Raw genomic sequence first — 23,544 nt, forward strand, 5'->3', positions numbered from 1 at the left:
TAGCATACAATTTAACCGTTCCGTCACATTAGGATCTGTGTAGTCGTCACCACAATCAATTGCAGAGCGTTTTTTTTCTTGTGCTTGTCGTTGTGAGCTCCCCGTTTCCCCCCAACTCCCCTACCATGCTGCTAGGCAATAAGCAATCTGGTTACTGTCTTTTTGATCTACCTGTCCTGAATTTCATATACAGAAAACCATACAAAACACAAACAGAAATAAAACAACAACGACTGGCCAAAACGTAGAAAAACCTCAAAAAGAAAGAATAAACTATTTCAAACAGAAACAACTTTTAAATGAGTCAAAATCCTTGTGAGAGTAGGAAGCCTCATCTCTCTGCCATAGAAAGAGACCTCTGACCTGTGGTTAAGCAGACCCAAGAGAAACCACGAGAGCACCGAGCCTCCTGAGTCATCTGCTCAGCACGGGAGGTGTTCAGATCCATGACTCTTCACTGGCAGACATGGCCAACTGTTTTTCTAACCAGAAATTACAATAGTACTTTGCTTCCTCCCCGATGCCTTCAGATCAAAATCCTTCGTTCGGATCACGTCTCCTGGTTTTATGAAAAGGGATCAAATCCGCGTCTCTCGTCATGCCTGGGATACTTGTCTGATTTGGTAGCTTCAGGACTTTGACATGTCTGTCAACAGAAACACACATGCATTCTGACGTGAGTGCGCTCAGACCGCAGGTGCATTCTGGGGGAGGAAAGTTACATCTTCGAGGAGGAATTCATCTGTGCGGTGGGGGCCCTCGTGCATTTCAGCAATCTTTGGCCAAAGCCTCACCAACCAAAGGATTCCATCCCTCCGCCCCTCGGGCTCCTGAGAAGCTGGCGAGCTAGGGGGCTGGAGTCTTTGACACGTACTGTATCTCCCGCCACTGGCTAGTCCTCAACTCCGAGCTCTCCCGGTGAGAACAAAGGCGGTGGATAAAGTGACCTGCCAGCTTGGCGAGGCTGGGCCTCTCAGTGGTTTGCGAGCTGCTGGTCCATGATGCAATCAGCTTCAGGTGGTCGGTGAATCAGCTGGTAGAGGAGTGTCCTTGAGCATGTGCTAGGCCTCCAGTATACGCGGGGTGCTCTGGCAGACTGGCTCTCCTGAGGCTGCACCCCTCTTATCACCTGGCCTGGTTCCTGGGGCGCTAGCCTATGGGGGGGGTCTCTTGCTTAACACCTGACTTACAGGCTTAGGACATGCCAGCGTCCACAATTTTGTGAGTCATTCTCTGAAAGTAAACCTGTCTCCAGATATAGATACACAGCTCACTGATTTTGATCCTCTCGTCCAGAGAGCTCCGCCTAAGACACATCTGCGAGGGGCTCGATCTCCCCATAAGCCCTAAGCAACCGTGTGAATGAAAACGTCACCCCTATAAAGGGAGTGAGCCTACTGCTGCATCTTGTTTATGAGGAGGGAGTCAGTGAAGTGGGGCATCTGGCTGCTAAGCCTGCAGTGCTGAAAAGCGCTGCTGCCCCCAGGTTGAGCTCCGCTCCAAAGAAGTCAGTGTCCAGAAAAGCCCTCTGTAAACCCAGGGGGCGGCCTGGTAAATCTAATGAGGAACTAAACAGAAGGCCGGGTTACTGTGGCTGGGCACACATGGGTTATCATTCAGATCTGTTCTGGCCCACCTGTCCCCGTGCCCCGTCCTGCTAGATAGGTTTTTGCTGAGTTCTCTGGGTAGAACTGTTTGTTCCCCTTTCCTATCTTGATTCCGCACATTATATAAATTTTCTCTCTATTGTTTCTTCAAAAGCACGTGTCTTTAATATTCTTAAAAAATAGTGTTATGACTAGTCCATGAGACGAAGTCTCACCATCCCGTCCTTGCGTCCAAGGAGCAGTTTGGTTGTACCTTTTCCAAGACAGGTTTGTCGGTTCTTTTGGTACTCCGTGGTACCTGGAGAAGGACATCACGCTTGGTAAAGCAGAGGGGCCACTAAAAAGAGGAAGGCCCTCGGCGAGATGGATTGGACCGGCATAGTGGCTGCAACTGACCGTTCAAACATGAAAACAATGGTGAGGTTGGTGCTGAGCCAGGCAGCGAGCGTTCCGCCCTGCTGTGCCGTGGGACGCTGTGAGTGTTCCGTCCTGCTACTCAGTGGCACCTACCAACAGCAAACATGTGGCTGGTGGCTTCTTTATTTCTCTATTACAGAAGCTCTGTGTAAGGTAGATGCTTGCTAGATGGGAAAACTTTAATCATAGACTAAGCGTAAGTGAAAAAAAATTGAATTGCTTACCATCACCCCACAGAAGTCTCTTAAGAGGTCAGTGTTTGGCTACTAATCAAAAAGGTCAGCAGTTCAAATCCAGCCAGAGGCACCTCGGAAGAAAGGCCTGGCAAGCTGCTAGAAAGTCAGTCATCAGTGACGCTACAAAGCACAGTTCTACTCTGGCACATGGGGCGTCTCCATGGCAACTGATTTAGTGTACATACATGCTTAATTAAGAAAATGGAACCACAAGTCCTTCCGTTTTTCTGTGACTCTCATAGGTCACAATGCATGCAGGACAGGTGTACAGGGTTTACCTGTGCGTGTTGTTCTCAAAGCTGTTCTTTATGCACACTGTTGACCCAGGCCAGACAGCCAGACAGCAAAGAGCAGATGCACATTGATTCTTTGGATCTCTATGGGAAGGACATGAGCTTATCATGTTGGCTTGGAGGATGATTCCGTTCGGGACTGCCTGAGCTCTGATAGGAAATAACACCTGGTCACAACTTCTGAAGTGGAAGCACTTTCCTCCTGCTCACAGGTGACAGAGAGTTAATAAGCAAGAAGACCACCTTCAACACAGGCCGTCCCACTGACAAAAATCAAATCATGTTAAATGAATCCCTTCTCTCTCAGCTGGGAGCCCTGGTGGTGGTGTGATTCCGTGTTGAGCCGCATTCTACACGGTCAGCAGTTTGAAACCACCAGCAGCTACTCAAAAGAAAGACTGGGCTTTCTACTCCAGTAAGCAGTTACAGTCTCAGAAACCCACAGGTTGGTGAGGGGTCGTTAAAAGTCAGTATTGACTCAATGGCAGTGAATTGGGTTTGCTTTTTCTCTCTGAGTCCGCTAAGAGCTGATTTCTGGTGGTGTCGTGGGTTAAGAGTTGGACTGCTCACCCCAAGGTCAGCGGTTCAAAACCACCGGCTGCTCCACGGGAGAAAGATGAGGCTTTCTACTCCCATAAAGAGTTCCAGTCTCAAAACCCACAGGGGCGGTTCTACCCTGTTCTACAGGGTCACTGTGAGTCAGCTTCGGCGCACTGACGTGTGTGGAGGAAGGCTTTTGAATGCTCTGCCTTTACAGGCCCGCTAACGGCTCCTTTCTGCGGTGAGCTAGCTGGGTTACGGAGGCCTCGTGACTGACCATGAGCAAACAGAAGGTGTTTGCTTTTCCTCAGTCCCGTGCTTCCTGCCGGCAGGTTGCCACCAGCTTGGAAAAGGGGAGGTTTGTGAAATGACCTGTTTAGGCTGATCATTCTTGTTAGCAGCCCAGGTGAACTAAATAAAACAAGCTCTCCAACCTGTGGTGCGGGTTCTGAGCGTTGTAGCAAGGTCTTGAACCAGCCAGGCTCGCGGAGCATGCAGGGACTCACGGTGTTTATCCAGTGTTTGAATTCCTAGGAGCTGCCCTATGCAAAGGGCGTTCGTGTGAAAGAGGACACTAGACTTGGGCCTATTGCTTCAGAGATTAGAATTGGGACACGTCCTTGGGAGTTGCTAAAAGGCAGAGGCCCATTCCAAGAAGGGAGGGCTTTCTGAAATCAGGTGGCAACTCTGAGTCCTAACCATGGGACGTATGGATTCCCTGGCCCCAGAAGAAGTCAAGCAGTGCCTGGTTTCTGTCAAAAGGAGTTCTCCCTGAGCATACAGATGCCCCTTCTTTCCCTCTTCCACACCAAAACGCCTAAGAGGAAGACATATGTGGAGTCCTCTTTACTTCCTCTTTGATTTTTTTCCCCCCTTTTTCTTTCTGACCAGTTACTAGCTTACTGTTCATCCTGTTTCCACACATGGCTGTCAACTTGTCCTTTCTGTACAGGCAAGAGAGTCTTTCTTTGCATGTGACGCATAAGATCTTTGAAGTTTGCCCCTGGCGGCTGGGCGTGAGAATGGTGCTCAGAGCTCTCGCTGTACAGCAAAGCACAGTTTGAGGTTAGAAACCTCATTTGCTTTGGGTTTGGGTTTTTTGCTGCCATAATAATTAAACAATCCCCCACCCCTCTTTATTTCCTAAAAGGAATGCCAGGCTTTATAGGAAACTGCCTACTTCACAGTTAGGATCAGAAACAACCTTGTTTCTAAAGATTTCTTTCAGACTCCCTAGACCAGGACTAGACAGGTGTCAGAGCCATGCAGTAAATGACAGGCTCAGAGCAGCTTGTGTTTTGGCAACAGCGCTTATATCACCTGCAATCCAAATGAATACTATCGATTCTCATCACAGTTTCCCAGAATACCCCCGAAGCAGTCGCACTGAAATGAAGCTTTCTTTGCCGGAAGCATCAGCATCTGTAGCTAAATTTAACTTCCACAATATCACATTGCTTATTGCATTTAAGGCCTTGGGTTTGCTTAAAGTTGGAGATCATATAATTGTGCTTCCCCCGGGGGTTGAGAGGGCAGGGGGTGATCTTCCAGTTCCTAGCATCTTGCAGAGTACAACCCAACTCCAATTTATGAAGAAGGAATGCTTGCAGATACACAGGCAAAGGGACGGGCACTTTAACCGCACACAGTGCTTAACTGGGGGAGGCATAAGAAAGACCTTAATATTATTTGCCTATCACTTGACCTCTAGAATGGAAATTTCATGAAAGCCGGGGTCCCTGACCCCCTGCCCCCACCACACTGATGCACTGATATATTCCCAGCACCTTTAGTCTGTGAGATTGACAGGCTCCAAGACCCACAGGAGCAGTGCCACTCTGTCTGCAGGGATGCTCTGAGTCCGAATCAGCTCAGTAACAGTTTGGCTTGATTTTCATCCGAATCAATGAATCAATGAATTAGTACCCAGAAACCAACCCACACAAATATAGGCAAGTGATCTTTAGCAAATGCATAAAGGCATTTCCGTGGTGGAAAGGATAGTTCACTCAACAAGTGGGGTTGGGATAATCGGATGTCCCCCTGTATGTTATCAGATGTCATGTTATCAGGAGAGACCAGTCCCTGGAAAAGGACATCATACTTGGCAAAGTAGAGGGGCAGGGGCGAAGAAGTCCCTGGACAAGAGCGATTGACTCCATGGCTACGAGAATGGGCTCAAAGGGTGCAGGCCTGGGCTGTGTTTCATTCTGTTGTGCAAAGGTCGTTATGGGTCGGAACCAACCTGATGGCACCTAACAAAAAAAAACACCCGTGCAAAATAACGAATCTGCACAGGGTTCAGTCCACCAATCACACACACACACACACACACACACACACACACACACACACACACAGGGTTCAGTCCACCAATCTCACACACACACAGGGTTCAGTCCACCAATCTCACACACACACACACACACACACACACAGACTCCAAATGGATTATGGACCCAAAGGTAAAATACACAACGATGCCACTTAGAGAAGAAAATGTAGGTAACCTTAGATTTGCTAATGCAGTGTTAGTCACAGCACCAAAAGCACAAGCCAGAAAGGAGTTATTGGCCAAGAGAAAGACAAATGCTAAGTCAGGTGTGCACTCGTGAGCTGTAGGGACCGTCCAAAAGAAGACAGCTGGTCATCGGCATCCAGCAAGGCCTGGAAGAAAGACGCGGGCAGGAGCAGACAGAGGCCAGATCATGAGAGCCTGGAGGTCATGTACATACATTGAGTTACACTCAAGTGGCCAAGGGACTCTACTAGGGAGTTTTTCAGCAGGAGCTTGATATGATCTGATACTCCTGTCAATCTCTGCCCATCAAACCTGAACTGTGTAATGATGCACCATGGAGTGGACCCTTTCAACTTGAAAAGAGAATGCAGAGAGAGAAAATGTATTGCCTCGGTGTAGATTGCATTTGTTTTTGTTTTGCTGGGACTCCGGAGTACAGCATGTCATCACGTGGAGATGCCAAGGAAGTAGCTGAGAATGTGTGTCCAGGGGTCAGGGGTGGGGAGAAATCAATACCAGCTCAAGAAAGAATGTTCCTCCTATCTTGGAATCGGAGGGAGACTCACTCTGGAGAGGATAGACTACACGCAAGGAAAGAGGGCATGTCAGCAGAGGCCAGGGGGAGGAGCAGGAGAGGATGAAGGTGCTCTGGGCCAGGCCTCAGAGAGCTGCAGGAAGGGGTTCCAGGTGCCAGAGCGAGAACTTAGAGCATCAGGGGAACTAGTAGGATGACTCCAGTAGAGGCAAGAGAGTGCTGTATTCTCTGCTTACTTATGGAAGTCTGGTGGCATCGAGGGTTACAAATTAGGCTGCAACCCCAAGGTCAGCAGTTTGAAACCACTACTCCCTCCGCTGGAGAAAGATGAGGCTTTCTACTGTCAAAAGTGACAGTCTTGGGAACCCACAGGGGCAGTTCTACCCTGTCCTCGAGGGACACTATGAATGGGAATTGAGTCAATGGCAGTGCATAATACAAAAATACAAATATACACAATCGTATAAGCAACCGCCCTAACCTTCAAAACGTCTACTTCGAAATATCATTTGAGATAGCCGAAAAAACTTTTAAAAGTTCACAAGAATTTTGTGTAATGATCCCCCATAATTGAAGGGGGTAACTGGAAACAAAAATGCCAGGGGTCTTCCAAAAGTTAATAGAAACAAAGTCCAGTATGGTATCCTTCCATTTTCTGACAAACTGCATGAGGCCTCCTCGTTTGGCTGTGTGCACTCCATTTTCAGGGAAAATATAGAGGGTAGAGCCTCGTAATTCGAACTAGGGCTGGCGAGCAAAATGCTGGCGCCCTGGGGGCCCCGGTGGTTACTCATTGAACTGCACGCTGAATGGTCAGCAGTTCAAATCCACCAACCGTGCGTTCCTCAGGAGAAAGGGGGCTTTCCCTCCCATCCAAAGGTACAGTCTGGGACACTCACAGGGGCAGTTCTACCCTGTCCGATAGGGTTGCTATGAATTGGCATCAACTGGCCAGCAGTTGGGTTTTGGGGGCGGAGCAAAGTGTCAAATGTGTTGGATTTCATCTCAACATGTGTCAGCTCGGTCTGTGTTTGGTAAAGAGCACTCCTGGGTTTAGTGTGTTGGTTTGGTTCCTTCTGGAGTTTCCCAGGAGCCTTGGCCTCCTTGGCAAAGAGCCTCCCTCTCTGCCTGCCTGTAGGAGCCCTGCGAGTGCCAAAGGTGGGCTGCCAGCCAAGGAAAGGTTGGTGGTTGGGATCCCAGGACTTGGAAATCTGCTTCCTCAAGAAAAGAGTGAAACAGTACCAAGAGAAACAAGCCAGCCCTGTGGGGCAGTCCTCCTGCATCCCACGGGTCCCCGTGAGTGGGATTTGATTCCGAGGCACGCAAGGACATTGGGAACAATAGCAACATCTGCTCTGGCTCAGGCTCAGAATGCAAGGGCGAGTGACAGGAGTCAGAGCCGCCTGCTCCTGCAGTCACCCCAGTCACCCCGCCTGAGCCCTGGATGGGGAGGTGGGCGGTGAAGTGCAGGGGGAAGGAGGGGAGGGAGGGAGCGCACAGCAAGCACGCCTTCCCTGGAACTGTCGCAGGCAAAGCCACGAGCATTTATTTCCAAAAATGGCTCGTTCTGATTCCCACGGCCTCCCAGAGGAAAGTTTCTTCATCACGCTTCATGAAAGGCACGGATTCGTTCTCGTTCCTTCAGCAGAGACGGGAACAGTATGTTGTCGTGTGTGTGTGTGTGTGTGTGTGTGTGTGTGTGTGTGTGTGTGTGTGTCTTCTGAAGGAGGACCAGGGTTAGCCCCTGTGCCCAGTGCCTCCACACCTCTCCTTTGTCTCCCTATCTTCAGGCCACCCCTACCACCGAGATCATCCTTGGGCTGACCAAATCTCGCCACGGCTGGTCTTCCGGAAAGCCCTCGGGCCCGTCCCACGCTGCCCCTAGGGCCGTCAGGTGTCAGAATTGACTTGATGGCGTGCAACAAGCTGGCTTTCCTTGCGCACGTTGATTCCTTCTTATTTTCCCTTTGTTCCTCCTGCAAAGCCAGCTCAGAATGAACAGCTGATCCCCCCCCCCCATCCCACCAGACATATCAAACATGACTCACAACTATTTAATAAAGGATAAAATGCTTCTACTTTTTAGGCTTAGCTTTCCAAAATAAATCTTCAAATAGGAAAAAAATAGCGCCGACTCCAGTTGATGTCAGGGATCAAAAGCACGGACAGTATTCTTTTTGGAAAAGCTTCCAACACAGCCAGACTCTCCCCTTCACGCAGCCCTTCTCCTAAGGCATCTTGACCCTCACATTGTCCCAAGCTGCTCAGAGATGAGCTGCTTTTTCAAGCTTAGAAACTCCTGAGCAGGACTGCACATCTGTTCTTGGTTCAGTCAAGGCCGACGAGAGGAAACCCTTACCAACCACAATTTTCAAGAGGTAGGGGAACCGGAAGGCTAGCCAGGAAAAAATTACAGGTAGAGCGACTGCTAGAAAGGCCATCTCCCTCTTAGAAGACAAGGGCAGCAGGCGTGTTCCATGGCCACCGAATCTCCTTAGTGGCAGGTACGAGGAAACAGCAAGGCCCAGCTCCATGACGGCAGCCACCCACCCACTTTGAATATGTGTCACTGTCCGCGGTCCTGGGCGAAATCCGCACTCCCTTAGCAGGCTCGTGAAAGGCTTATTACCGCATCGCTTCCAAGGCTCCCACTCCAGTGCTTCAACCCATCATGTTCCCTGTTCTGGTGACGTATCATTCTCGTATGCCCACAATTTACACGTTCACATCCGTTCCCAGTTCACTGTGTTGGCCGATCTGGTTCAAAGCCCTGTTCCTGAAGAAACTTCTGAGGGTCAGGAGGGTTTAGGGAGCATTTTTCCCTTTGAGGTCCAGCCGCATGAGGGTTTGTTTAATTCAGGGCATGCAAGACCTCTACTGCTCACCCTTCTCTCACCCTCTAAGCACGTAGACTGGCAGTGACCACAAGAGCCTGGTTCCCTGAGATACTGCTGCCTACCCCCTGCCCTCTGCCCCCCCTCCACCACACACACACATATGCCACCTCACCATACACCAGGGAGCTGATTGGCACCAGTGACTGCAAAGTGCTAGAAATCTGAGGAAACGGAAGGACTACTTGTCAAGAGTCTTAAGAAGATCTGAGCCAATACGACAACATAGACTTCAATCCCCTTAAGAAATAAAACCTATTTGCGAAAGAAATAGATCTGGAGCCAGCCACTTTCTGCTCAAGGACAGAAGACATCTATAAATTTCCTCTGTCTTATCTTACTCCCTCAAGAAAGATGACTGGAAAAGGCCAAGTTAAGTTTAATTCATTTCTATAAATCAGATAAACTAATTATTATTAAGCAGACACCCTATTGGGCCACAAGAGACACAGGATAAATGGCACTTTCCCTGCCCTCAAGGAACTTGCAAAGCTTTCTCTGTGTGCCCTTCATTTGGAATGAGGTTCTAGTCCCCCGCAGGGACGATCACTGCACCATGGATTTCACCCTCCTCTGACCTTTGGTCCATAGTTCTGGGTGGTCATTTGGAATGTCAGGGAGACTGGTTCCTGAAACTCTTTCTTCACACACAAAAAAAGAACGAAAGAAAAGAAAAGCAATCTCATTGTAGTCAAATTGATTCTCTCTTGTAGAAACCCTATAGCAAAGGGCAATAGCTCCATAGAGTTTCCAAGGCTGTAATCTTTATGGAGCTTTAGAGGCCAGGATGGCAAGATTTCATCTTACCTACTTGAGACCTGTCAGCAGAGGTCAGTCCCTGGAGAAGGACATCGTGTTTGGTAAAGTAGAGGGCAGTGAAAACAGAAAGGCCCTCAGGAGATGGCTTACCACAGTGACTACAAGATAGGCTCTGGCTTAGGAACAGTTGTGAGGACAGCAGGACCGTGCAGTGTGTCGTTCTGTTGTACATTGGGTTGCTGTGTTGGTGGACTAGAGAAACAAATTCAGAGACACTCATGTGTATCAGAAAGAGCTTTATATAAAAGAGCAGTCGAATATTGAGATAACATCCCAGCCCAGTCCAGACCAAGTCCATCAGTCTGACATTAGCCTATATGTCTATACCAATCTATAAATTCCTCTTCAGACTCATGAAACACATTCAATGACACCAAATGCAGGAAGATCACAGGCCAGTGGGTGGAGTGTCTTGTGGATCCAGTGGCATTGTAAGCATCTCAGCACTGGCAGGGGTCTCCACGTGGCTCCTCCAGCTCCAGTGCTCTAAACATAGCTCCATGTGTCTGGTCAGCAGGAAAGATGAAGTAGAGAGAATCTGAACTGGACATTCCATTTCCTTGGTCTTTCAAATCCTACACATTTCTCCTCGGCTGTCATCTCAGTTCTTGGAGCCTTCATGCTGTTGTGGTTTACGGATTGGGCTGCTAACAGCCAGGCTGACCTACCTCCAAAAACTAGCCACTGAAAATGCTCTGAATCAATCCAGAGTATTGCCCAGTATAGTGCCAGCAGAGGATTCCCCCTAGGTTAGAAGGCACTTAAAATACAGAGTGATCACAGCAAAGAACTGGAGCATACCGCAGCTCACAAGGAATGGCATGTTTGTTCTGTTGCTCACGGGATTGCCTTGAGTCAGAGCTGGCTCAATGACACAACAACTAGACCAGAGAGTTCCGAAAATACCTGCACAGATTCCATTGTCTTTTCATCCATTTCCCCATAAACTTACTGGAGCCTCCTTGTATAGGTAACACTTTGTTGGTTCGCAAGAAAGGGCATGCCCCCTCCATTCTCCATCCTTCTTTGCCTTCTCTGACACCAGCCATTCCTCCCACAACACGGCTTCTAGTCTGAGTCCCACAGTTCATTGCCATGGCCACACAGAATTCAGACAAGACTTACAATTATGGGGGCGTATAGGGAAGTTAGTTAGGTTACCACAAGCAATAAGGATCCAGTCATTGGTCCACAGCAATGCCTTTCCTCAGCCAGCAGCCATGTCTCTCTCTGGTCATCACCCTTTGCTTCCATGGGCCAGGAAGCCAACCCGTGCCAGCTGACAGTCCCCTAGTTTCAGTGCTGCTCCTCCTACTCTGTCCCAGAGTTGCTGTGCCACTGAGTCTGCTGCTTTTTGTCAGACAGAGATCAGGAATGTGATTTTCTGATAGTCCTGGACTCTCTCTTTTCTTCTTCTTCTTCTTCTTCTTCTTCTTCTTCTTCTTCTTCTTCTCCTTCTTCTTCTTCTTCTTCTTTCTCTCTCTCTCTCTCTCTCTCTCTCTCTCTCTCTCTCTCTCTCTCTCTCTCTCTCTCTCTCTCTCTCTCTCTCTCTCTCTCTCTCTCCTCCAAAGATGACTTGTCCTTACAGCTGTGGGAGTGGGAGGGGTTGGAGTTAGGAGGGTGGGGGTGGAAACACGTTAGTTTGAAGAGTCCCACCCAATCATTGTTTTATGATAACATTGAATAAAGAAGAATACATTCATTTGAATTGTGATGCTGGTGAAGAATATCCAAAATGCCACGAACTGCAAAAAGGATTGGCAAATCTGTCTTGGGAGAAGAATTCCCAGTGCTTCTTAGAGACAAGGAGGTAGAGACTTTGTCCTACATACTTCAGACGTCTTGTCAGGGGACACCGGTGTCTGGAAAAGGTTACCATGCTTGGTAAAGTGGAGGGGCCTTTAACAAGATGGACTGATGGACACAGTGGCTGCCCAAATGGGCTCAAGCATGGGAACGATTGTGAGGATGGCGCAGGACCAGGCGGTGTGTCCTTCTAGTGTTCAGAGTCACTCTGGGTCGGAACGGACTCCAGGGCACCTCACAACAACAACCACCACCCCATCATTTGATGGAAGGTCACAGAAACTTGGGGAGAAGAGCCCTATTAAGTAAGTTCACTCTGCCACGTGGTTTCTAGGCCCCTGTGGGCTGGGAAACTGAGAGCATTCAAGGTTTGTGCACCATTGTTGAGTCAGATTGGAAGCGTTCTCGGGAAATCTGCTTTCTAGGGACTTGGCGTGTTCCTCACAGAGCGATGGTGGAGCAGATGGTAGGCACTTGGCTGCTTCCCAGGAGCTTTACTTGAACCCACAAGCTGTTGGGGGAGGGGGGAGACCTCTGTTCCTCTAAATAGTAGACCTGGTTAAAGCCTGTGTCTGCTGTCACCTGTAGGGTCACAGTAATGTCACCTGACAGGGTAGCACACAACAAGGGGTAACTATTTTATATTTGCTCCTAGTCAATGCTTTTAATTCATACTGTTTTTAACGAGAATCTTTAAAGTTGGCATCTGGAAATGCATAGCGTCCGAATTGTGCTGCATGTTTTATGATAAATCTGCACCGTACCAAAAGAATATTCTTAAAATTCATCTCCCTAGAAAATATGATGCTGGCTTTATTTCTATTTTTCTGCTGAATGTTTCCAGGCACCATTTCATGTTGAATGAGATGAGGGCTCAAAAGCCTTGAGATGACCTTCAGAGGATCCTTGACTAAGAATCCTGTAGCTGCTGCATTCGTCTGTTGAGAATCTCCTAATCTCCTTCTCCGTGGGGCCTTCCTCAGTTGGAGCAGTGAGCAAGGCGCCCTGAAATGCGTCTCAGCTCAGAGAGTTTGTCTTCTTCTCTTCCTGGTAAAGCGGTGATGGATTGCATCCCCCTCTCTGAATGAAGATGTTGCGCATCCTCCCTGAGAGGAGCGGCCCGGAGCCGAAACCAAGTGACACTCCATCCGGAGCATTGTAATTGCCTTGGTGGAGAACCACCTTAATTGATCAGCTCCTAAAGTGAGACAATATGGGCTGTACTTCCTGCAACTTCTTCCTGGGGCTCCGCCCACATCCCATGGGATTTTTGTGTGTGCATCAGGGTCCTCAGTGTGCTTCCTTCTACCAGCAGTGCTTGTGGCTCTGTCCTCAGAGCTTTGGTTCTAGAGGCCTGCGTGCCTGAGGATTGATACCCGCGCATCCAGTGATTGTGTGGGAGAAAAGACCTGGAGATCTCTTCCAGAGAGATCTCAGTATAGAGAACCCTATGGAGCAGTTCTACTCTGTCACTAAGGGGTCTTTAGGAGTCCAAAAACAGTAGCAAGCTGACTCTTCGCCCAAAGGTTGGTAGCTCGAACCCACCCAGAGGCACTTCAGAAGGCAGGCCTGGCCATCTGCTTTCGGAAGACCGCACACAGCCTTGGCCTCCCCGGGGGCCGTTCTCCCCTATACCACATAGGAGCTCCACAAGTCACAGTCGACTCGTCCCCAACAGGTTAGTACCTGGGTGACACAATCAGCTAATTGCTCAGCTACTAACCAAGCAGTTTGCAGAGGAAATCTGCTTCCCAAAGGCGACAGGCTAGAGAACTCTAGGGGACCCAGTTCGACCCTGCAGCACGTGGCGTCACCACCGGCCAGACTCAACTCCACGGCAGCCGGGTTGACTTTGGTTATAGGAGCTGTTCGTGACCAACATCAGTTGTGGGGCGCTTGCCCCTGTTACAGCAGTCTCCAGCGCGACCCTGCAGGGTGAAGCCCAGCATCTGTGGGTGTTGGCTATCACACCCTTCCTTGGCCTTCTCCCTGCTTCTCCTACGTCCTCACATTCCGGCCAGTTTCCACGTTCATGAGAATCCTCAGCTCACTGACCATTTTTGGGAAGCGAAAGCTCAGATGTAAGCTCTCTCGCTCAAGGAGCCCTGGTGACAGTGGTGCAGAGCTCGGTGACTAACTGAAAGGTGAGAGGTTCGGACCCACCGGCTGCCTCGCAGGAGCAAGGTGACGCAGCCTGCTTTCACGACTATCACAGTCGCGGAGAAGCTATGGGGCAGTCCGACCCGTCCTGTAGAGCTGCTCTGAGTTGGAATCAACCTGATGACAAAGGGTCTTGGTTTCACATATTGGAAATGATCACCAGCCAGGGATTTGGGGCGATTCAAATGTAATTTGATAGTTCAGATAAATATAAAGGCTTGTTAGTTTAAATGGAATTCCTGGGTGATGCAAACAATTAAGTTATTGGTGACTCACTAAAAGGCTGGAGGTTCAAGCCCACACAGAAACACCTAGGAATAAAGACACTGTAATCTACTGCTTAAGAAAAGTCAGCCCTGTAAAGAATAACTTACTTTCTAAAAATGACCAAGTAAACTTTGAAATGTTAGGTCTACATATCAGACAAGGACTGGTAGTATTTTTATCCCCTTCAACACAGCAGAGGTCATCAATAAAGCAAACTTCTTTCTAATGGAAATTAAAGAAGAAAGAAAACACCAATGAACACGAACCAGAATTTCTATTTTTTGGCGGGAAAAACTATGTAGGCTGTTAGTTGTGTCTATATTAATGATTCCAGTGGAATTGAACCATAAATCTGTTTTGATTAGGATTTTTTCCATTTCTCATAATCATAAATACATGCTTTAAAAAATCATTGCCTGTGTGTAAATGCCTATGAAAGTGATCAATTTAGAGGAAATAAGAAAATTTGTATCCTTATGTAGAATTACTGGGCTTATAAATTACATGGAAGAAAGCTTTCATTTTATTTTTGGCTTTTAGCTGCTAAATGCGTGCTGGGAACATTATATTTTGAAAATAATAAAACTTTTTTCTTGCCAAAAAAAATTCAGCCCCTAAAAACCCTGTGGAACATCGTTCCCTGAGACACAGGGAGTCCTCATAAAGCAAGTATGACTCAAAGCAGTTGGTTATTATTGAACCAGACAGACATAACCACTGTAAGAAGAGAATGTGCCAGCGATTTCCCACCGTACTGATACCAAGATGCACGAACTCTTGGAACAAGCTACTTGTCCTAAAACCACAACTACAAACCATCCGTCACCCCATGTTGATCCCGAGCTCTGCTCACCATGCCTCCAGCATGGGCTGGCTCAGGGGCAGCTGGTCTCTGCTCACCCGTCGCCTCTTCATTCCCTCCCACACCTGTGTCCCAGAATGGAAAGGTTTAGATCCCAAGGTTGTTAACTGATTCGCCCTTCTTTTCTGTTTATCATTTAAGAAATGGAGAGCTAAGAACAAGCAGTACAAGAAAGAAGGGAATGTTCTAAAATGGATTGTGGTGATGATTGTACAACTCTTTCATATGATTGAACTATTAAATTGTATGGTTTGTGAATTGTATGCCAATAGACCTTTTTTTAAAGTTACAGTGAAGATTTTTGACAAAAGAAAACGTTTTTTAAAAGAGATAGGTAAGTCCAGTCTGGTTCAATTCAGGCTTCTCTTGACTCATGGAAGTTGATGAGCAGGAAGTAGGTCAAAGAAGCAGAGACAGCAGGGTGCACAGGCTGATGGATGCACAGGTAAGATGAATCTGCATTTGGCCCAATGAATCCACCGTCAGGAGTCAGCAGATGGCTCCTAGGATCAGCAAGCAAGGCAACAGTTGGAGGAACCAGGAGTAAGATTCAGCTCCCACAGAAGGTGAAGAGCCTGCTCAGTCTCTCTCTCATTTTTCCAAAGGCCACACCTGAGGGTGTGTCATCAGTCTTCGACACAATTAAAATCGGTTGGGCTCCGTCCCTACCCTTAGCCAGGAGTTTCTAGTTGACATAACCCCGAACCATCACAAATGCCAATTGTACTACAGTCGCAAGGAGGCCTGCTGATGCAAGCTTCACAAAGCTCTCAGCTACTCAACTTTTGGTAGTTCAAAGTCCCTCCGTGGCTCTGAGGGAGCAAGGCCTGGCAATCTGCCACGCTGAAGATTACATTCCAGGAAACCCTATGGCGCAGCTCTGTTCGATAACGTGGTCATCATGAGTCAAGATGGGCGGGAGAGCATCTAACAATAACAGTAACAGTGCAGTCATAAAAGGGTCCTGGAGGACTTGATGTTGGCGCTGACCTCGGAAGGAGATCGTCTCATCCAGTCAACACATTCCAATGTGCAGATAGCAATAAGTGCAAAGGTCCTGTGGTGAGAATGATTTTAAGAAAATCAGTGGAGATTCTCGGGGACACTATTTGGGAAAGATGAACGGTTTGGCCCGCCCTGTTCTCTGTGGTTGTCCGGGCTGGGACAGCTGGCCTCAGCGCCCTGTGGGAAAGACCTATAAGGAATGTGCATAAGACAACTTGGCAAATTGGAGCTGAAGGCGCCGTATGTGTGCAGAGACGCTCCCACGGATAACCCAGATCCTCCATTCGATTTCACACCAGAAAACTATAAGCCAATAGAGGCAATTGTACAAAGCCCTCCAGAAGGCTGTAAGGCAGCAGCTGCACTTCCAGTCCTGGACTGAGACAGCATGGATGTGTACTCTGCTGTGAACAAGCTTGCAGAAGTTGCACAAGGACCTCGCATGAGAGGACATGAAGGAGCAACTTTCTAGTCAATGTGTAAAAAGGACCAGGTTCCAGTCTGCACTGATCCATCTTGAGTGCTTCTAGATCCTGACAGCATGCGGGAGGCCATTCAAAGGAAGCGTGGAATAAAAGTTGGGGAGACTACACCTGACCAAGACTGTTCACTCTTAGTGAGGCGGGCTGTCTAGGTGCCTCTGTAAGTGCACCGGTGGTTCAAATAAATGCCCACTACGCTGAGGATTCAACACCTAAGGCGACTGAAGAAATTATTGATGAGCTCAAGGTTGGGAAAATTCCAAAACTTGAGCCAAGGGGTGGACACTTCTCTTGTGAGTCAGCTGGTCATCTTACCTCTTCGACCACCCAAAGGACCTGGCTTTGGTGTACAAACAGGCCTCTAATTTATACTCACCTGTGCATATGCCATGCGTCGCTAGAGAAATGAAACATATCTCCTCAGTCCAAAACAAGAAAGAAGGAAATCGGGTAGCGTAATCGTGGAGGGAGGTGGGGCCGGGATGGGACGGGAGAAGCCAGCTAGAAAGCTTGGGTTCCGCCCATCCCACAAATATAAAATGATGAATAAGCATTAATGAGAGAGATGGAGGGAGGAGGTTATTATGAACAAATTTGGAGCCCTTATAAATTGCTTGAATTGCTGACTGCAGAGATGATGATCTGAGCGGTAAACTCCCACCTAATTAAAAAAAAAAAGATTGAAAGAGACATGTCAGAGACGTTGTGTTACCTGGGAAGGGAAGCACCCAGCTGCATCCACTGTGTGATTCGTTCCTTATGATGCTGCCTGTTAGCCAAGCTGGGAATTGTGTCTAAAATCCCAAATCAATCCTTCCACTAAGAACATGGCCCCGCTGGATGGCAGGCCCAAGATGTAAAGCTGGCCCTTCGCACCTGCCAACCTCTGAGGTGGAGCTCAGGGGCAAATGACTCAGCCCTGAATGTGATGTCACTGCCAGGAGCCCTGGCTGGGTGCGTGTGGAGAGGCAGGGCAGACAGCGGCGCTCACTCTGTTTGGGAAACGGGGATGCATGCCCTTCCACTCCACTGGCAGGAAAGCAAGGGGTTCCTGCAGATGGCAAGGAAACCAAGTTCGTTGACGATGGAGAATGGCTTCCTGGCTAAGGGATCTGTCTTCTGACTCGAAGCTTTCACTGAAGACCTGTCGTTCAAGGGTTCCTCTGAGCTGGGGCTCAAAAGTGCCTCAATAAAAAGCTCTGTGAATTTCCTAGGGGGTTTAGTGGTTACCTGTTGGGCTGCTAACTATAAAGTCAGCAGTTCAAAGCCACCAAACACTCTGCTGCATAAAGATGAGGTGTCTGCTCCTGTCAAGATATACAGTCTCTGAATCCCTATAGTCCCCACACAGGGTCACTCTGAGTCTTCAAATTGACTCTAAAAATTATTATTCATAGTTATTTACTCTGTCTATCCAAGAAATGAAAGGGAATATGTCACTGATATTTACCCATGGAAACCCATTTACAAAAACTCACCAGATAATGCTGACGGCAGCATATGTACAAGTTCCCTTGATAGAATTGATTTATCGATTGTTACAATATCTGTAGGAGCCCATACTAAAATGATTTAATATAAAAGAATCACCAGAAACAGAAAGTAGCCTCCCTGAATGTAGATAGCCAGTAAGAGAGAGAATGGAAGAGAGCAGTAGTAAAAACGCATCTCCTGGTGATGAAAAGAGATAACCACATCTAGCCTGGCTTCATAAGAGTTTTATAAGAATTCGGTAAAATGAAACATTTGAAAGGCCTTTCAGATTTCCATGCGTCTGGGTAATGATAATTCCCTGGGTGGGGTGTGTTACTGTTAGGGAATGTCGAGTCACTTCCAGCTCAGCGACCGTATGGACAGTGCCCAACAGACTAAAACCCTGCCCGGTCTCGCATTGTCCTTATGTTTGAACCCATTGATGTAGCCACTGTGTCAATCCACCTTGCTCTTTATCGCTGCCTCTCTACTTTACCAGGCATGAGGTCCTTCTTCAGGGCCTCGTCTCTCCTGACAACACGTCCAAAGTATGTAAGACCGCATCGCTCCATCTTGACCGCCCAGGAGCGCTCTGCTGTACTTCTTCCCAGGCAGATTGTTTATCCTTTTCTCAGTCCATGGTACCTTCAAGACCCTTTGCCAGCACCATAATTAAGATACACTGATTCTCCTTCGGACTTCCTTGTTCAACTCCTTGTTTCATGGGTAGTGATAATAACTACATTAATGATGTTGTTCAAAAGAAAAGTATGTAAAAATGCCTGACCCCTTCCAAGCAGTACTCATGTGTTTCCTTCCAAGAACAACGCATTCCACAATACAGTACATTTTCCTCTAGCACCGGGCCCATGCTCAGTGTAACCTGAGCTTAATCAATTGAGAAATCAAACTGCACAAAGCAACATCTCATGCATTGCAGCTCGCAAGTGGACCACACGCACGCAACTCCTCGTGTTAACTGTACCTTAAACTCTGTGACATTGGATAAAATAATTGGCATCATCAAGGCAATAAATAGCCTTAAAACCTAGGGGATGATGGACAAGATTTGTCTTTTTTGTTTGTTTTTCTCCCCTCCCGCCCCCCCCCCCCCACTTTTCGCTTCTGTCCTTGTTTTTGTTTTCTCTGGTTGTTGCCCTTGTTTTGTCAATGAGAATTACTGGAAATTTGTCCTATCCATAGAAAGTGTTCTCCCTGCCCTACCAACACCCAACACACACACACACACACACACACACACACACACACACACACACACACACACACACCCCAAACAGCGTCATACATCCAGAAATTCCTTTAAGCATTTATTTAAGAAACCATCAGTGATACAGCTTAGTAATTAGATGACTAATTGCTTGACTTCTGTTCTTCAACCAGATGCATGAGGGAGGCAAGAATTGGACTGTATTTGAAGAGAGGCAAAGAGGAGCTGTGGTGAAGTTCAATTTCTTAGCAAGGCTCTTCTGTCCCTGTCCCTGTAACTCCTACCGAATGATGAGGTGGGAATATGCCAATCGGGTGGATGCAACCCTTCATTGAAGGCATTGGTCAGTTTTCATCACCATTCCCTTGTGTATAAGGGAGCGGCTCAGAAGCAGGAACAGGGAGAAATCCCAGGATCGCCAAGGAAGCAGCACCACCAGCGGAGAATGTTCAAAATCCTGCTCTGGAGTGCCAGAGGCAGCAGAAGGTCTTTGCCACACCAAGACCAGAGGCTGAGGCAAGACGTCCATGAGCCCGAGCAGAAAAGCAGCAGTGAGATTCGGAGACGAGGAAGCCGAGCAGTGGGCTGGCATCTTGGCCCACAGAGGCAGAGGCCAAGGAACCGTGCGGCTGAGAAGTTGAGGAACAGAGAGACTTGGCTGAAGACTGAGGAGAAACATTGCTGGGGACCAATAACTGCATCCTTAGTGTTTTCTAATTTTGCTTCAGGTGACCTGTTAACTTCCCTAATAAATGCCTATAACTGTGAGTCATCTGTGAGCTCTGTGTGGCCATCGCAATGAGTTGTGGCACGCAGACGATGAGAGGAGGGGGTGGTGGCACAAGAGGATACAGAACGATGGAGGGGGCTGTGTGGCAATGGCTCCTCGTTCTCCCTTGTGCAGCCAGAGTAGGCTTAGCTATGGCTCCCATGCCATTTCCTCAGCAGCACACTGGGGAAGAAAACGGCACTCCTAGGTAGGGAAGTGGACAGACGTGTGTGAAGTCTAGCGCACAGTTTTTGCCGGTGCCCGCGTATTCCTGATTCTCGCTCCTCACTGCCATTCTCAAGGTGAATCACTCTTGGGAATCTGAGCCTTTTCAAATGCCCACATTGGAGACATTGAACCTAATTCTGAGTAGGCATTCTATGCAATAAAGCTAAACTTATTATAATACATACGTATCTCCAACATATAGACAACCTTTTAAGACACCTTTATGCATTCTTTTACTTAGAGTGCATCAAATGGATTAATTTCGCATACTGTGATTAGGTGCCACAAGTTAGTTCTGACTCACAGAGGCCCAATGTACCACAGAATACGACACTGGCCGGGCCTGCTTCCTTCTCCCGTTGGCTCCTGTGTTTGAGTCCTTATCTCGTTAAGGATCTTCCTCTTTTTTTGATGCCCCTCGATTTTACCAAACATGATGTTCTTCTCCAGGGACTGTTCTGTGCTAAACGCGTCCAAAGTCCATGAGACAAAGTCTCATCGTCTTTGCCTCTAAGGAGCACTCTGACTGTACTTCTTACAAGACAGATCTGTTTGTTCTTTTGGAAACCCATGGTTGTATCCTTTCACCATACTTATTCAATCTGCATGCTGAGCAAATCATCAGAAAAGCTGGGTTATTGAAGAAGAATGTGGCGTTAGGATTGGAGGAAGGCTTATTAACAACCTGTGGTATGCAGATGACACAACCTTGCTTGCTGAAAGTGAGGAGGACTTGAAGCACTTGCTGGATTGCTACCTTCAGTATGAATTAAGACTCATGTCAAGAAGACCAAGAGCCTCAAAACTAGACCCATAAGTAGCATCATGATAAACAAAGAAAATGTTGAAGTCGTCAAGGATTTTGTCTTGCATGGATCCACAGTCAATGTGCATGCAAGCAGCAGTCAAGCGACCAAAAGACGCATTGAAGTAAGTAAATTTGCTGCCCAAGACCTCTTTAGCGTATTGAACAGTATTGAGGACTAAAGTGTGCCTGACTCAAGCAATAATATGGTCAATGGCCTCATGGGCATGTGAAAGTTGGACATTGAAACCGGAAGACGGGAGAATGGATGCATTTGAACTGTGCATTAGAGAAGAACATTGAAAGTGTCACGGACTGCTAATAGGACAAATTGATCTGTGTTGGAAGTAGTGCTTCTTTGAGGCAAAGATAACAAGACTACATCTTGCACACTGGAAACATTGTCAGGGAGACCCGTCCTGGAGAAAGACACGTGCTTCGTGAAGTAGAGGGCCATCTCCAGAGAGCACTGGCCTCGAAGGGCTGGACTGACACAATGGCTGCAACAATGGGCTCAGGCATAGGAACAAGTGTGGCAATGGCTCAGCACCAGGCTCAGCACAGGGTCACTCACTCTGGGTCTAAAAAGACTCACAAGCACCTGACAACAACAAGCACCTTTCTGGGACCCTCCAATTTTAGGGAGATCCATCTGGCATCATCAATGATACCCCTCATCCCATGTCCTCTCCTGAATCGGACTGGAGTTTCGGACAGTTTCTTTTCTATGCACTGCTACGACAGCTTTTGAAATATCTTCAGCAAATTTTTACTTGCATGATATATTAATGATATGATTCAATCATTTGCATATTCTACTGGATCACCTTTCTTTAGAATGGGTACAAATATGTATCTCTTCCAACCAGTAGGCCATATTTCCAAATTTCTTTTTTTTTTTCAGTTCAGCTTGGTGGTTTCCTCTCTATGGATGTGCCTATCTCCTCCACATATTTTAGTCCCTCCCATCTACCCCCACATATAAGGCAGCGGAAGGCATTGTTGGGGTTCTGAGGAAAAGGGAACCGACACAATCGTTGGATTTGAGGCTTACAACCAAGAAGTCTGAAATGGAGTGGGAGAGGTGGCAGAGAAAGTTGGACGGGAAAAGAGAAAGGAGAGGTACCTGGGGACATTTCCTTCCCCCATTACTGCTCCCACTAGGAAGGGCTGGAGAGAAAGCTATAGACATGCAGTAGTGCGGGCCCTGAGGAAGGGAGGTGATACTTGAGTCTGAAGGAGGCACGGGTCAAGAAAGGGGACAGACACCTTTCTCTTTGAGAATGGGACCCTCCCAGCAGACGCGTTCATCAAAGGAGGCAACGTACAGAAAGAAGTCTTCGTGGTGTTCCTGGTACAGCGGGGCACGGTGGGGAATGACATTGTTGACCAAGGAAAAGGAGGCATCTTCAGCTCGGAGATGCGCTCGCTTCCGGATCAAGTAGAACTGACCAACTGTGAGATCAGAAGGCACCGGGTGTGTCTTTTTGTCTGATCATCTGTCCAAGCTTTGGGTGCCTTTACTGTCACCGGGAGCAGTCTAGATTTTTTAAATATATATTCTCGCCCTCAGAGTGGCACTTCTGGAATGGATGTTCTTCTTTATACATGAACTTCATCCTCCCAGGAGCTGAGATGAACTGGGGGAACCCAGAGTGAGGGGGGGGGGGTAGATTGGGTGGCCTGTCTTCCAGATCTCTTGGCATAGCCAAATGAGTACATCCAAGGCTGTGCCAATTTGTTGAAACATGTCTATTGGTGTCCTGTCAATCCCTGGAGCCTTGTTTGTCACCTGCGTCTTCAGTGTAGCCTGACCGCTTCCTTAAATGGTCAGATCCTCATCATGTGCTGCCGTTTGAAACCACTGGCCAATGCCGTCTTGACTCTGCTCTTTCCTCCTTTGGTTGCGTTGGTATTGCTCAATATTTTACCCATTAAATCCTTCAATATGACAACTTAAGGCTTGAATTTTTCTTCAATTCTTTCAGTTTGATATTCCTAAGCATGTTCTTTCTTTGGGGCTTTCTAACTCTGGGTCAATGCACACTTTGTTTTACTACGTTGTCTCCTCAAACTACTCTTTGAGCTGTTCTGTTCATTTCTTTTACTCCATCATTTCTCCCGATTGCTTTAGCTTCTCTGCATTAAGAGCAAATTACTGGGTCTCTCTGACATCCTGCGACATCCTTTTAACCCGAAGCTGAAACTACTCCTCCGAGAGGAGGAGGAAGCTCCTTTCAGTTAAGCGACAAATTTCCATACAAAATAAACCCAAAACTATAACATTTATCCTAAAGCAAAGATGGGGCAGGGAAGGGAGATCAGTAGAAACTGCACAATCAGAATAAAAGCAATGAGAATGTTGACACGTTGTGCAAAGTGTAATCAATGTCACTGATCCATAAATAGCCTAATTTTCTGTATAAACATGCACCAAAAGCACAGTAAAATGTGATTTTATAAAACAACAGTCCCCACAGCAAGGGAAAAGCTTTGCTAACATTTTGAGATATGTACCCTCAATTTTTAGACGTGCTTTCCATGGGTACGCACTCCTCATGGTGCAGTGGTTTGTGCTTGGCTGCTCACCAGAAGGT

At 47.6% G+C, this 23,544-nt stretch overlaps 2 pseudogenes; one reads left to right on the forward strand and one right to left on the reverse strand.

Annotated features, from left to right (window-relative positions):
* The first annotated feature begins 16,100 nt into the window (after nt 1-16,100).
* LOC142452685 (NADH dehydrogenase [ubiquinone] flavoprotein 2, mitochondrial pseudogene) lies at nt 16,101-16,809 on the forward strand (annotated as a pseudogene).
* A 5,387-nt stretch (nt 16,810-22,196) lies between these two features.
* LOC142453177 (gamma-aminobutyric acid receptor-associated protein pseudogene) lies at nt 22,197-22,566 on the reverse strand (annotated as a pseudogene).
* Between the last annotated feature and the right edge of the window lie 978 nt (nt 22,567-23,544).

Source organism: Tenrec ecaudatus, chromosome 7 (assembly GCF_050624435.1).
Source record: "Tenrec ecaudatus isolate mTenEca1 chromosome 7, mTenEca1.hap1, whole genome shotgun sequence".
In the NCBI taxonomy this organism is placed as follows: Eukaryota; Metazoa; Chordata; class Mammalia; order Afrosoricida; family Tenrecidae; genus Tenrec; species Tenrec ecaudatus.